At 37.9% G+C, this 16,892-nt stretch overlaps 1 long non-coding RNA gene across 2 annotated transcripts; it reads left to right on the top strand.

The window, feature by feature from the left end:
• The first annotated feature begins 3,416 nt into the window (after nt 1-3,416).
• Nucleotides 3,417-16,229, top strand: LOC137183553 (uncharacterized). 2 transcript variants are annotated; one of them, XR_010928490.1, is made up of 2 exons: nt 3,417-5,769; nt 16,120-16,229. It is a non-coding gene; the product is annotated as an uncharacterized lncRNA (long non-coding RNA). The 2 variants fall into 2 exon arrangements; XR_010928489.1 differs by lacking the exon at nt 3,417-5,769 and adding an exon at nt 12,753-14,539.
• Nucleotides 16,230-16,892: the final 663 nt, after the last annotated feature.

Below are 16,892 nucleotides of genomic sequence, written 5' to 3'. Positions count from 1 at the left end.
AAAATCTGTACAAACTTGTCAAAAATGTACCAGCCTACTGTCAAGAATTGAATGGGATTTACCAGTTTTTAGAAGATGGGAAGAGGAAGAAAAACAAGTCAATTTGAATGAAGAAGTGTCAGCATCAACAGCAGCAGATAAAAGGAAACGGGAACCTACTCCTTCAGAGACGCTAAGGATTCTGAAGACTCCAAAGTCAGACCGCAATATCCATGTCCATACAGCGAAGTGTTAGATGTAAGCTTGTTGTAAAGTGGTGTTAAACGGTTAAACTCCTGCTTCTTAAATGTGACATACTTAGACTTTGAGAATAACATGGGATCGAATCTCAACTGTCTTATTAGCATCCATACTGTAGGCTACCAGGCTTGAGGGGGTGGGTGGTGTAGTAACATGGCTCCTGGGGGTTTGGCAGTCAGCCTCCTTTGTGCTGTGACTTTTATAGGGGCTGTTTGGGTAGATGACATGATGATGATGGTAGTATTGAATTCAAGGTATCCCTCTGTCATGCACTGGAAGAGTAGGCTCTCAATAAATCAAATTCATAACACCATATCACACCATATTTAACAGTGTATTTCACCACAATGTCAATGTATAGTCCATCATCACCATAGCCTAAAATTGGATAAGAAAGAAAAAGTAATGCCATTATTTATCTCTTCATAAGAATATTGTAAATAACAAAGACATCATCCATTAAAAGTGTGTATTTACCCAAGATAATTATTGTATGTATATGAAAAGAACAGATAATATTACATGCTGTTACTGTAGCTATCCTCTTACAAGGTTAAAAATTAACATGCTGGGCATGTTAGTTAATTTCAATTTGAGTGCTCCAAGATATAAACAGGACTGAGAACAATGCCAGGGGCCATTACTTAAGTTACCAGTCAATCTCCTGAGCTGTTTGAAATTCTAATTAGGATCCGTCAGTACAAGTAAGGGCCTCATACGCATGCATGATTTACTTTATGATGGCTTCGCAAGGAAAATTGCAATCTACACTTTGACCACTAGGGGCTGCCAAGATACATCATACACGTTTGCAAGGTTTCTCGGAAAGAATTTCTAGCCAGCATAGCTTCTACCCTAGCCCTTTGTCACTGTACAGGACTGTAAGGTTGCTGGGACAGAGTTTCTAGCCATTACAGCTTCTACTCTAGCCCTTACACCATACAGGACTGTAAGGTTGTTGGGGAATGATGTCTAGCGATTACTACTTGTACCCTAGTCCTAACAGCTTCTTGAGAGGAATATAATTGCAACCTTACAACCCTTTTTTTATTTGTAATTTATTAGTCACATATGTTCATGTTCTTTAGATCATACCTGACTTTTTGGGGCCCATTTGGCCAACACAACATTAGACCTTGTAAATACAGCTTTATAAGGAAACAGGGAATTGCAACCTCACCATTACAGCTTTCAATTACAGCTTTAACCTGGTGACCTTTTGAACTTTGGGGTGAATTTTGGGACACTGGGGTCGTAATTGGACTAAATTGCAGTCACACATCCAGCGGAACACCAGCTTTCAGGCAAACATGGTTGCAAGTCAACCGGACCTTGTACGCCTGCATAGGCCTCAGTGAAGTTGTTCTGAAGGCCCGCATTGACCTAACACTGGCCACCCCTTACCGTTCTCTCACATACCCATAAACCCTAAATTATATGAGTAACATACATATGCTCGTGATCATGTCATCTGCATGTCACCTAGTGTCGGTACGTCAGCTCCACATGCTTTTGTTGCTTTTTTGGGAACTTTTTTGTTTAAAACAATCCAAATCACTTTGCAGGCCTTATGGACCTCTAATAGACCATACCTGACTTTTTGGGGCCCATTCCTCCATCAGAACATTCGGCCTTGTAAATACAGCTTTGTGAGGGAAAACAGAATTGCAATCTCACCATTACAGCTTTACATTGGTGACCTCCTGAACTTTACGTCCAATTTTGGGGCACTTTTTGTGGTTATAATTGGACAAAATTGCAGTCACACATTCAGTGGAACACCACTTTTCAGGCAAAGGTGGTTGCAAGTCAATCGGAGCTTGTACAGCTGAAAAGGCTTCAGTTAAGTTGTTAAGAAGGACTCTTTGATCTGACCTCTCACCAAGGGGCTCTTCAGCATGGTTCAACCCACCAGGACACACTCCTGCCTTACCAAACAGGAGTGTGCACTGATGGGTAGAACCATGCTGGAGAATCCCTGGGATTACAAAGGCACACAAGCCTCTACACCACGTCAAGGCAGAGTCCATGTGGAGGTTTTTTGTGTGTGTGTGTGTTTTTTCTTTTCTTTTTATAACAACAAAGTATGAACTGCGAACAATGACGTATGTACAAATTGTGAGTGTTTCTGGTGTGTTTTTCACAGGTTTTAATAAACAATGAACAATGATCTATGTGTTTGAATGAACAGTAAAGAATAAACTGAAGAAAATGCACAATGAACTTTTTTTTTTTTTTAAATTTAAAAAATGAAAAAAGAAAAAAACAAACAAAATGTCAACTTCTACGATAATGTCCCAGTTTCACACTGCAAGTCGGGCTCATGGAGAAGGAGGAATTGGGCCATCACCTGCTCCTCTTCAGTCTCTGGCTTGCTCTCGAACCCCAACAGGCTTATCATATTTGGGTCTGGGGAGCTGTCAGAGACCGAGGGACTTGAGCTTCACAAGGGGCTTAGGGTTCTGGGTTCATCCCACAGATCACGAATGTCCTCCAGGATGCCGATGTCGGGTGGGAACTGTCAGAAACGTTATGTCTTCAGACAAGAAGTGAGAAAGAGAAATCTCCTCTTTAAGATTTTCCTCAGTCAACCATGAACACTCCTGCTCCTGTCCACATATTTTTTTTTAATGATGCACAAAACCAATACGTTTTTCAAAGGGTGAATGGTTCGATAAAAAGACATCATTTGAATCTGTGCTGAATAAAAGTTTTGATCAGTGATCAAAAGGGTGACTTCCGAGGTCAGTGCTGTTCAGGGTTACAGCTGGTACAGCAGGACGAGCCTCATTACTGCAGCAGCTTCGCTTAAATATTCAATATGTCTTTGATATGCTGGACCTGCAAGTAGATTCATGGATGTCCTTACATTAAAAAACCTGCAAGGTCATCCACCCATGACACCATAAACATCATGCAGTTTGATGCCATATTTATGATGGAATTGATGCATAAACACTGTTTTTCCATGTTAAGACCTTAATTTGACATGAGAATATTTTTATTAATATGCTCTTATGTATCTCCAAAATTATATTAATCAAACATAATTAACCTATTAATTAAATTTGAGCTGATGCATCGCTAAAAACGATTTATAATAGTAATACATGAAACCTCATGATATGGTTAAATAGACCTAATTCACTTTCCCCACCCCCAAAAATGTTTTGTATGTGTAAGTATACAAGTGTAAAAGGGCTGAAATGAGACTTTATATGAATATCTACATAATATATAATTTAAAAAGTAACTGCTCCCGAGATGATGAACAATGGCATTAAAATGCATGTTTTACGGGTAAAACATTAGACTCATTTGGGCGGTTACAGTCAGTGTGTGCTAGATTGTACTGTAACTGGGTGGAGGCTGTGAATAATATTTCTCATAATGTCAGGTCATGTGAATTTAAGAAATAAAAATGAGAAATAATGTTGAGTATTTATAAGAATGAACAGTATGAATAGATGAGAAGAAGCATGAAACACAAGTGCATGACAAATACCAAAATTGCCTCCAAGTCGATGCAGTGTGTGAAGTGAGGGTGAGTATTGTTCAAAAATTTCCAATACCGGTACCAATACTCATACCTTGACTTCGATACCAGTTCCTGAGCAATACTTAGACTAAGAAAATGACATAACTGCATTTTTACACACTCAAAGCAGTTTCATTACATAAAAAATATAAATCTATTTACTACAATAACTTTCACACTGTTGATGCCATCAAGCTAATCTTAGCAAGACAAACAATTCAACCCATAATGTTAGCTAATGAAGTCTGGTTGTGGCACCCAGCATGTGCTGTGACTGTAATGACATTCAAACTAACCAACCAGCAAAACTCACTAGTTTTAACGTTGGTTAGTTTTAAAGAGAAAGTGTATTGAGTGTTTCTGTACAGCTAGCTAACATTAGCATAATAGTTTTTATCACTTTGCTTTATGACAGTTGTTTTGTGTTGTATATTGTCTGTTAATGCTAGCTGGGTTAACAGCTCAAAACATAGCAAGTGGAGGCAGCAACAGTGTCTACAGCGGCTTCATCAGTTAGCAGGAGGTTGGACCAAAACACTCAACCTGCAGACACGACAAGACAAAGTTGTAATAAAATATCGAAAATAATAATACTGCCTATTGTTTGACATCAAAACAGCGGTGGTTTGATGGTTGGCGAATATAGCGAAGCAGTATCTGTGTGACCATGACAACGCAGGAGTCCACAGCTAACGTTAGCTAACATTGAGCCTCACAAGACGCTGTTGTCAGCCATTGGCCAGCCGCTGAACCACAGCTGTTTTGATGTCAAATGATAGGCAGTATCATCATCTTCGATATTTTGAGCTTTGTCTTATCTTATGTGCAGGTCACGTGTTTTGGTCCAGCCCCCAGTTACTGATGAAACCGCTATAGATGCTGCTGCGGCCTCCACCATTGCTGTCTATGTTAAAAAGCTACAGTCGGATGTTCTGGACAGCTGCGATCCTGCTAGGCATCGAAATTTGGTACCGAATGACATGAATTTTTTTAATACTCGATAGTATTGAATCAATTTCGTTGGTGCCATGAAAGTAGTCTAAGTTCGGTACCCAGCCCCAGCATCACATGATGACTAAAACAGAAGAAAATAGTGAAAAATGAATTACATAATTATATAATAATGTCAAAGTTGATGTCTTCATATGTTGTGTTTCGTTTGACCCACAGTTCAAATACCCAAAGATAATCAGTTTACTATTATGTGTGACAAGGAAAAGCGTTACAATTTTTAGTGTTTTTATCCTCAGGCATGTTTCAATTTTATAAATAACACTTTGTGCTGTTTTTTTTTTTTTTTGTTTGGTGCATGTTTTATGGTTTAAATCTGTGCTTTTGTTAGTTTCCCTGGTGAATATGTGGAAAAATGTTTACGTGTAGATTGTTTGATGACAAAATAAAACCAAACCAAATCCCCCCATTTGAGAAGCTGAAAAAAGCTCATTTTTGGCAGTTTTACTTTTTTTTTAAAAATGACAAAAATTATGAAAATAGTTTACAGATTAATTTTCATTTAATTAATTAATGGTCTAATAGTTGCAACTCTGGAATCATCCTCTGAAAACCATGAACAGATAACTTCATATCTCCACAATATCTCACAGACAAAGGACAGACCTGCAGAAATCTCCTCCCTTGACACCACCAGAGAGATAAAAATATTATCATCCTGAAAAAATTGAACCCTAAATGAGTGAAATCGCATCATGCCTGAACAACACTCGGCCAGGTAATTACTTTAGGCCTGTAGAGGAAATGTACACTTCCTGTCCAGGGAGATTGCTTGAGACCACCACCAGAAAAACTCATTCACATGGACTGTTATCAGAGCAGACCTCATATCCATGAAACATTATGTTAACCTTGTGCTTTCACAGACTCCTCTTCAATAATCACATGTGGATGGGCAGATAAGAGTTGACGGGAGGATGCAGGAAATGTGCTGGATGCTGAAGCAGACAGCGCTCCGCTATCTGCCTCTTTGACCCACTGTAAAGATTTATTTTCCTACCCACTAACTCTGCATCTGGCTGTCATCTCATCTGAACGTGTCAGGTCTTCACTAGGTGATGTGACTGGAGAGATGGCCTATCTCAAACCTGTCTCCACAAAATTATATTCAACTACGACTAAATTGTAACAGCAAAAAGGTTTTACTAGAAACGTCATGCTGACTGAATTATTTTCCCTCTCAACATAATGAGAAAATGTTGTTAATGTATTTAACAAGCTGCAACAATGTTGATACTGAATGTTTGAGTGAAAATTTCAGAGACAGGGCCGGACTGGGTAAATCATTCAGGCTGGGAAATATAGCGCGAAATATAGCTCCAATCAGGACATTTTTAACCAGGCGTCTGGGGGTCCCCCGCTAGGAAAATTTTAGTTACAAAGACTTGATTTCCTTCATTCTGGTGAAATTTAGTGCATGTGAATAACAAACTAATGAGCCAACAACTGCTTAGTACAATGTACTGTTATGAACCTCAAATAAAACCAAAGGTGCATATCATTAAAGAGGGAGATGGCACAAGAACTAACTTCTAACCAATATTTATTAAATAATAACTAAATAAACAACCAATATACTAACAAAATAGAAAATGTCATGTACCTGTAGGTTGCTTTGAAGTAGTGGGCTTCTGTGCTACTGTGGCACCAATGCTACTCTCTCTACCTTTAAAAAAAAAAAAAAAAAGCAAGAGCCATATTTTTGATGTACCAGTATAATACAGTTAACAACTCTCTCCAACTATTCAAAGAACAGAGCAAGAGTACAATACCCTACTCAGTTTACTGGTAATACACTACCCATCAACGGCTAAAATAATCCTTTAACCAACACAAACATTAAATAACATAGATCTTTAAGTTTAAACAAAGCCTGAATAGTGTGACAGAAGACGTTCTGTTGTCTCAGTAATTTTAAATTATGAGCTCAAAGTATGAACTCACTAGCTGAAATTTTCACCAAAATGCATGAATTTTCAAATAATATTAACCACATTAACTAGACTAGATATGCCAATTATGCCATCAATATTTTTGAGGAAATTAATAAATAGAACTACCACTTTTATTATTGATTGTCCAGTTTGTTGGTAGCTTTAACATTGACAGTGCGATGATTATAACGCATTAGTAGCGTTGGCTATGTTAGCTAGGTAGCAAACATTAGCTAGGAAGCAAACGTTAGCTAGGTAGCAAACGTTAGCTAGGTAGCACATTTAAGTCATTTAGCTGCTCTTGGAGAGTCAATCAGAGAATGTGATTTTTTTCTTGAAAAATGATGATTAATCGCTTATCAGAATATTTGGTGAGTCATTTAATAGTTGGCGATTAATTGATTAAACAACTAATTGTTGCAGCTCTACAGGACTTTATCACTAAGCAATGATTAGCCACTGGAAACAGGCTTATTTACAGGCTTTTAGCAGAAAGCTGAGATGAGACAAAAGAAGGTGGTGATGGAGCAGTAATAAAAGCAGATGGTGACAGGCTGGAGCTGTTCTTGTTTCATTAGGACTGGACTGGACTGATGAGGAGAGGACATTAGACGAGAGAGGAGAGGAGAGAGGGCTATTAAATAACATGCCGACCAATGGCCCCCAAAACTCTCTTGAGCTCTCCCTCACTCACACACACACTCACCACACCACTTTATTTACCGGCTAGTAATGCACAGTGCATTTAGCAAATGACCTTCACTGGTGGTGCAGTGGAGAGGATTTGGATGCTTCATTTGACAAATAAGCAGTGTGTTCAAGCCTTAAGCTAGAATACGTTTACAGAATCATTCAGTTCTGAATAAGTAAACACATGTGCTTTGGAGAGGCTCACCACCTCACGCCACCATTTCACTGAAAAAGAACATATTTAGTCAGCCTAGCATGCCGCCACTTACCTCTCCGCCTGGGTGTGCGAACTGTCTCTGTTCTAGATAGAAAATTGCTGAACTGGAACGAAGAATAGCCATGGTTTATTGGATTTAAGAAGACAAACGGCTCCTCAGATCCCTGGTTAGCATTAGCCCTGCTAATTTTACAGCAGCTGGAGGGTACTCAACTCTACTGTGTCATGCTAAGAACCAGCTCCTTCCCAGGCTGGAGATCCCTGGAGCAAACTAGGTGCTAGACTGAAGGCTCCAGTGCATGATTGGAACCCTGGACCGCCGTCTGTAAGAGCAAACACAGCAAGAAGAGTCCCTGTTCCATCTTGTCATCCAGGAACTTCTAGCTGGCCAACAGATTTAATGCCCTGGATGAACAAGATTTCGCTCCACCAAGGGAAAGCCCCCATATGTCACTCCAGTTATGTGAAGGAACCTCAGGGTGTTGGTTACTCCACCGCATCCTGCACTGCATCGTACTCCTCCATCCTCACCCCTGCCATCCCTTAATATAGCAGCTGGTTCCAGCACAGCTCCCATGCCGTCCCACTTCATGACTGTGATCACAGGAGACTCCATAGTCCGGAATGTCAGGATGAAGATGGGAAAACGTACTGTTTTCCTGGTGCAACAGTCCAGGAAATAGCCAGCAGAATCCCAAAGATTATACAGGGCCATCCAATGGATCGAATTGTTGTCCATGTGGGAACAAATGACATCTGCTTAAATTGGACTTTGTCCGTTTGTTGAAGGTTCTGAAGACACAGAGGTGCCACTTATTGCTTCAGTCACCTGCTGAGTCTGCACACCTGGCTGTCATTGGCCTGCAGTGATAACGATGTGGCTTTCATCGACAACTTTAATTTGTTTTCGGAGTGTAGACAGCTTTACTGGAGGGATGGCCTCCACCCAAATAGAGCTGGCTCTCGCATGCTAACAAGCTTAAAATGGACTTCATCTGCTTGTTGAAGGTCCAGGAGACACAGAAGTGCTAGGCTTACATCTCTGGCCCGATTCCCACTCTTGGCCAAGGGATCGGTCGCTGCAGTTGCCTGCTGAGTCTGCACGCCTGGCTGTCATTGGCTTGCAGCAGTTTATATAGCAATAACTTAATTTATATAGCACCAAAGTTACAAAGTGCTTTACAAAGCAAAGTAAAAATGGTGGACAAACAATGGTAAAAACAATTAAACAGTTTAAAAGTTATACAACATTTAGAAGGAAATATAGAAGCAAAAGGAGCTACATATGAAGAGTAAAATAAGTAAAATAAAATAATTTAAAAAATCAATGATCTATAAAATAAAAATGAAGAGAATGACCTTGTATAATAATAATTTAAATAATTTTTCAAGCAAAAATGTGTTTGATGGTTCTGGGCCCTTAAATGTGAGAACTTGCTGCTTTTCTTGGTCTTACTTTATAGTTAATTTTATATTTTTGGGTTGTGGACTGTTGGACAAAAAAAAAGATATTTTAAGATGACAATGAAGATGATGTGATAGACATTTTGTTTAGTCACTCCTATTGTTTATTGTCTCTTACATAGATATGGGGGATAATCATGCTCTCATTGTTGGAACTACAGTTCCCATTATGCTTTGGGGGACGTAAACAGGCAGTATAACATTGTCATGGATTCAGTGAGCTAGCTGTGGGCTTCAACTTGAACCTGGTTTTTTCTTGTCTATATTTGTTTACATTTTGGCAAATAGTCTCCATTAAAAGTATGCCAAATTATCCAATAGCAGTTTCTGTTTGCAGTGTAGCCATTGATGTACAGATAACCTGGATTGATTTGATGTTTATTTGCTATTTGCATCAGAAATTATCATATTTTTGGGAAATGTAAAAATGTGTGTATCATGTCTGTGTGGTCTTTTATGAATCAAGTATATTTTTAATTTTGGTGATAATTGTACTTTATGGTTATTCTTGAGGTCATAGTAGGTGGTGGTGGTGTACTGGAGTGTGTTTCTAATATTTTGTCTACCCCCTTTATATACATGATGGGGGGCAAAAATATCCAGCACCCACTAAAAAATAAAAATAAAGTGGAATTATTACCTTTCTGAGAGTTCAGGAAGATGTAACAAAAAGCAACTTCCAGCTTAATGGCTTGTCGTTCTAATCAAAGGAAAGGTGAGTTTTCAAGGTTTCAAACCAGCAACCCTCCGTTCATGAGCCCACAGGAGGCTCTTAACTCTCCTCTCTATCAGCCAATGAGACTCCAGGAAACTTGAAACAATTTCGAAGCTTTCAAAACACATTAAGGACGCTTTCATCTCGCCCCCTGCTTATCGCTGCCTCTGTACCTTCTCTCTTATCTCACAGTGTTGACCTTATTACATCCAAGAATAGTTTCACAGGAAATCAAGAAATTGACAGGTACAATTTAGGTGGCTGGGTTCACACACCAGAAAGCAGGTTGAATTAGCTCGTTAATTGGGAGCCTTTCTGATTTATTGGTGACTCACTGCGGCTCGACACAAGGTGACGTGATAATAGTTCTTTGCGATTGATGTTTTTACCTCCAGCATCTTCCTGAAGGGATAGTTGTGGGATTTAAAGTTACATCTCTGACTGCTCTCCGTGAGACACCACTCGGTTTGACATTCAGCCCATGATAACGCACACAGGACATTTATTTTTTGGTGCATTTAATCTGAACTTCTGCAGAAACATCTCTGCATCCAGCCGATATGAAACAGATGTTCTCTAATTACCTTCAGTGCTGTGAGGATAACATGTTTATGTAACAGTTTTTTACAGTGGCAGTTTTATTTAAAAAAAAAAAAAAGGTTTAAATGCTACTTTTATAAGCACCATAAATGGAGATGGGAAAGTTAAACTTACTGAGCTCTGATTCAGCAGGCACTGTGCCCGGGAGGTGTCACAAAGAAAAAAGAAAAAAGAAATGAATAGATAGTTTCTGAACGAAGTCATCAATGGGATAGAAAACAAACCAGAATGAGGGAGAGCTTCTGAGAAGATCAATATGTGAAGTTGCTTTTGTGCCTTAAACTGCACAAATCGTGTAGAAGTAAAATGTTCATTATCCCAAGCGAGGCTGGATGACCAAGTGGGTAACTGACCAGGGGCCCCAAACCTCCAGGGCCCCAAAAGCCCTATGCTTTACTTATATCATATGGGTCGATATTTGATTAATGGAAAATTTGTTATAAATGTGCAGCAGTTAAGTCCAATCTGAATTCTGACAGGTTTAGTGGTTTTGTTCTTGAAGAGGGACTCGAAATCTAGTTTGAAGACTTTAATAGTTTTAGTTTATATTGAGCTAATTTGCTCAAACTCATTACTCCCTGAAGCTCAAGTTAACATATTCAGATGACTTGTTTTGTCTGACTAATAATTAAAATCCGAAAGATGTTGAGTTTACTATCTCAACTATGGAAAATGCATCATGTTTATAACTTTTCGGAGAAACAAAGATCCAACAACATCCAACAGGTATGCAGAGTCCCTTTTCATGATCCTGGCTGATCAATAATACTAATTAAATTCTGTATTGACAGTTTCTTCATACACCACATTCTTGCATATATTCTGAGGAAACAGCAGGATTTTCATACATGCTAATGTTACAAATATGACCAGAATGAGTACGCATTTGCATCAAACGGCAGGAATTTCATGCTAATGTTACTTTTTTTATGCTAACATTACTTAAATTTTTATAATAACATTACCTATTTTATTTGCTAATGTTACTTTAGTCATACACTAATATTACTTTTTTATTCTCTTGATAACTATTTATTTTATTTGCTAACATTACTTTTCTATTTTCATGCTAACGTTACTTTATTGTTTCATGCTAACATTACTTTTTGGGTTTTTTTTTCTGGTAATGTTACTTAATCGTTTTCATGCTAACGTTACTTTGTGTGAGAGTCTTCTGTGCTGTTTGTTGATGGTTTGGGACACTCATTTCTTGCTACATGTAAAGCTAACTTTGTGTAATTTGTATTAGCGTTATCACTGCTACTAGCTTCTATTTCTTACTGGAATATGTGTCATGTGTTAGCCAGAGCTGACAGACGTCTGTCGAAGCTGATGTATGGTTAAAAAAAAAGTTTTGTAAATGCAAAAGGATGAGTGCTGTTTGTTTAGAGGTGTGGAAAAGTAAAAAGCCTTCCAAAAGGCTCTTTGACGTAGAGACCGGGGTGTTCGGGTAACGTTTGCAGGAGGAGTGATGTGAAGAAGTTTTTCATCTCTTTCTTTTATCTTAGTGCCTTCATACCATGGGCAGGTTATTGCTGTCAAACCACAAGGCTGTTAACTTTGTCATCACTCCCAAATCTAAGCAGGGCATTGGATCAACTATAAAGCCATTAGTTAGATCAAAGTGAGGAATTTGCATTAGAGGTGTAGGTCCCTTAACACCAAATGTTTATCGCTCTCCTCACTTCCTGTCTGTGCCTGCTCTATCATCTCAGTGTGATCTCTCTCATCCACACCCACTATTTTTGGATGTACCTGCACCATTCCTCTGCCCTTTTCAACTTTTTGTTGCCTGGGTGTTTGCACCAATTACATCCAAAGGTTCAATGTAACTGTTTTATTTGACTATTTAAACACCAACAGAAACCTGACTGTTAGGTTGATGATCTATAAATTGGAACAACATATTGGTTAATATTGCAACTATTTGTGGGGGTTCTGTTATAAATTCGTAGTTTTAAACATGAGTTATAATATTCACTCTGAATCCAACACGTGTTAAACTTTATTATAACACAACTGAGAAAGAGACTGCCACAGGTACTGACAAAAGCAAATAAACTAGAAAGTAAAATAATAAAAATAGATAAATAAATAAGTAAAATAATAATAATGATAATAATAAAATAAAAATAAAAAGGATAATGTGTCTTATAAAAGTGTGAGAGATTATTATTTAAAATATAATTCTATCAGGTTCAGTGCGTATTTACTCAATGCCTCAATGATTTTAAATGGATGGCCAGTTTGTTTTAAATTTTGTAAAATTAAGTTTGTGTGGAGAGAATTTTATTTCTTTTTAAAGAGAAAAAATAATAATTTTAAAGAAAAAAATGCCTTTTCAAAAATATATTTCTACGTGTATACAAGACCGGTATCAGACTCAGTGTTAATACCATTAACAGAGTCAGTAAATGCTCCACACTGGCCAACATGGTCACAACAGTACACTCTAGTGTTGTGAGTTACACAGCAGCCCTACCACAGATGTGCCTCGCAAACTTTCTATATCATTAGCATTTATGCATGGAATAAATAAAAGTGTAGCTATATATGAGAGCATCTATAGTGATTTGCGACACAATTGCTGGTCAATGAAAACAAACTTGAGGTTAACATTACTTAATGTTTACTGATAACATCCTGGGTTTCCTTGTGGAGCAGGTGAGCCACCGAAAAAAAGTAAAATATGTGAAAATGTCCATTATTTCTGTAACAATTAGTTAACTTACCCCTGACATGTCAACATTATTTAGCTAATTAGCTAGCTAGCTAACACCAATGATAACATTAACATTATCCAAATTTACAATATAACTGACTCATTAATATTAATTTGATTGGTAAATTACTCACCATATTCCCTTGCCCAAAAATCATGGGTAGTGGACTATGGAATTTTAATTTTCAGATTAAAAAGGTACTCCTTGTAAAGCTCTCTCTTTCTGGACATGTTGCTATCACCACTGCTCAAAGCTTCACTAAGTGTATTGAGTATTCAGCCATGGAGCTTACGCTTCCTGCCCATACACTCCGGCTTCCCCATGCTGCTTACAGAACCTCATGGAAATATTACAGTTGTTGAGTGTATTATGTAAACAATCATAAACGGGAACAACAACCAAGGGAAGAATGGCAAAAAATACCCAGTAAGGTTACTGTCAGTGAGTGGTGAGTAACTTTTAACGGATATGATTCATTGCATAGCCTCATCTGTGAATTTAGCACTGGACAGCTGTGAGACTGAAATATTGAAATGTCTTTGAAGCCCACTGCAGCATGACATAGCTAACGTTAAACATTAAGTACTGACTTCTCCCTAAGGTTAGCTAGAGAAGAAAACGATATATGAACGAATCATGGAGTAACGTTAATGTAACGGCAGCAGTGTGTCAGCAGTATGATCCTCTCGCTCTTCTGCTAATACACGTTGCTACTTGTCACCTTGATCGCGAACACTACCCTTAAGAGTATACTGTAGAAGCTACATTATAGTATAGAATTGAGTATTTATAGTATAAAGTTCGAGGAATATTATAGATCCTATAACGAAACTGACAGAAGGATGGGACTGAGAGAAATGAGTTTTACAAATCTGTCTGCTAATGTTACTTCAGCACCACAGACAGCGCCATGGATCGATCAATACACAGCACAGTTACAAGGAGGACACATTTTCTCCCCTCATATTGCCCACCGGTTAAGGTGCTAAGAAGAAGAATCTTATCTGCAAACATCCACTGATAACTCATATTAGGTTGAGAAATAAGTTGGGATGGGAATTGTATTCAGTATTATTGACTAATATAATGTATATATATTCTGTTAAACCAGCTCAAATTTGGGTGAGAGGGAGGAAAAGGTCTTTCTGCCAGTACATAAGGCTGAGGTTAAGGTAGAGGGCAGGTTACCATAGCAACATCTCTTTTCATTCAGCCCCTTAGACAGTCAACCAAGAATCTTAAAGATGTTCTAGTTCTGGGTTGTGCATCATCATAGAATCATAGAAGGACACAATACTTCCATCTTTTGTTACAGAAGACTGCTCACATAAAAACACAGCAGAGAGATGGTGGCTGCAGCAGAAAGCTGCTCCAAGACATGTGTCTGTGGAGGAGGCTCTCAAAAAGGTGATCTTTTGTATTGATTGTGTAGTTTGTGTTGTTCCTGCTGTAGTATTACTGGTGCTGTGTACAGATACAGACCTGACAAACAGGTCTGAGCTGCTGTGATGTACAGTGATAAACAATGCAGCTCGTCCTTAGTAGTTTTAACTTCAAGTTAGTCTGTGGTGTCACGATCTCTAAACAACCCCTTGTGCATAAAGTGTAGAAAACATTCAAATCTAGTTTCAGAACAACTGAGTAAATCTTTGATAACACTGGCAAGCTGAAAATATTATTGTCACTATATTAACACTATTATATTAACAATATTATTAACACTTGTGGTTTCTCAGTAAAGGTCCACCACTGCTTTCACATTAAAACGCATTCATTGTGAAGTACATGCAGCCCCTAAAAATGTCATGTTCTGATGTAGGTAATAAATATTAATAGTATTATAAATATAAATATAAATATTGAAAAGAGCAATCAGAGACAGTAGACAATTGGCCAACCACGCACATCTGCACAGTCAGAACTGAAAGTCTGCAAGTCAGTCGGAGCTGGCTGGACATCGCACTGAAACAGGAAATGCTTGTGCTAGCTCACCACAGCGGAACAGTGTATTTAATTTGGGTCGGTCATGTTTGGTTGACGGCTCCACATCTGCTCAGTAAGGTCAGTATTGACGCTAATATGCATCGTACTCTCACTGTATCCAGCAGTGTGTATGACATGTCTATGAATTTGCTGAGTAAATGGTATCATGACTAACAGGAATGATGGGAGAAAATAGAGTTTTTAAGCAGTGTACAGCATGAAGCAGTACCAAACATCTTTGACTTAAATTTAAAGTGGTGACTTTCAATTTAATTTGTCATTTTAAATCATTTTTTTCAGAAAAAAACTGTTGCAGGATGATTATGAGGAAGAAATATCTGAGGACTGCAGAAGAATTAAGAGACTGTTGGCTGTTTGAATAACTTGTTTTTCTTATTGTAAAATATGACGTAAATCCCAAAACCAACAGTGAATGTACCTACTGACAAGTAGTGTGTGTGTGTGTGTGTGTGTGTGTGTGTGTGTGTGTGTGTGTGTGTGTGTGTGTGACAGACTGATATATCTTCTTCCTCTGAGCCATAGAGCTCAATTGTTGTCCAAAAAACACCATCAATGAGCCAAACTGTTGCACTGGGTGACATGTTCCTTCATTACCATGAACACACACACTGTCATTTATTTTCACTCAATGTTTGCTAAACAGTGCCAGTGGCCAGATTTTTCTGGAAATGACTGAGCCTGTTTACAAAAAAATGAAAGTGTATATTTGTGAGCCATTTTTAAATATTCACCAATGTGCAATTGGGTTTGAGGCGAATGCCAGGAGAATATTAAAAGACAGACAAACACATTTTTGGTTATGTTCTTTTCATGGGATTTGTTGATAATGAAAAATATAGATTTATCCTTTAAAACCTAATTAGTTTTAATGAGTTTCATCAGGAGTAAAACAAGCATACAAACATTGATTTGCCTGGTGAGAAGGGTCATTAAAGTGTTCAGTATTGAAAAGTGGTTGTCATGTTTTCTCTTTCCTCCACCAGGCATGAAGAGGAGTGACTGCACAAGTGTTGGAGGGAGATACAGTTTTAACCAAAGGCTATTGTTTTGTGTTTACTGCAGTTTTTTGAAATAAATGGTTTATGCAATTTTATATTATTAAATATCTGTATATGAATGAACAGTTTGTCACTCCTTGTTATTCTTTCATTCTCTGAGTTTAGGAACTACAGTCCTTCAAAATGCTTTGGGGGATGCAAGCAGGAATATAATGTTTTATTTTTTATTTTTATTGCCTGTCTATATTTGTTTACATTTTTACATCCTTGTAATGTTATACTGAATTAGCTTTGAGCAGATTACTGTTGATACTGAAGAAAACTGATATTTATCAGGCAATATCTGAGGTTACAGGGAGTCATTTTCATTAATTTAGATATCTGTCATATGATTTCTAAGTGGATTTGTGTTTTATGTTTATCCAGACGACATCATGTGATGAAGTCTGGATAAACATTCGAAAATCCACTGTGAATGTTTGTCCAAAAACCACATGTGCCCTTGGATGCCTCACATGTGAAACGTCCGAAACCCCTGAATGCATCACAATGCCCAACTTTACAGCAGAAATAAACATATTTACAGCCTGGTACAAGAAACAGTTTTGGTCTCTGTAGCTAATTTCCCCGTTCATGACAACTGTACAGGAGGTGATTTTTTATTTGTTACTCACCTGTTTAAATTTGGAGTGTTGGAGACAACACAGCTTTGGTAATTATTTACATTTAATATTATGTCTTTGTATATGATTATTTTT

This window comes from Thunnus thynnus, chromosome 5, assembly GCF_963924715.1.
Source record: "Thunnus thynnus chromosome 5, fThuThy2.1, whole genome shotgun sequence".
Lineage (NCBI taxonomy): Eukaryota > Metazoa > Chordata > Actinopteri > Scombriformes > Scombridae > Thunnus > Thunnus thynnus.
This window is presented reverse-complemented; position numbering and strand designations above follow the sequence as displayed.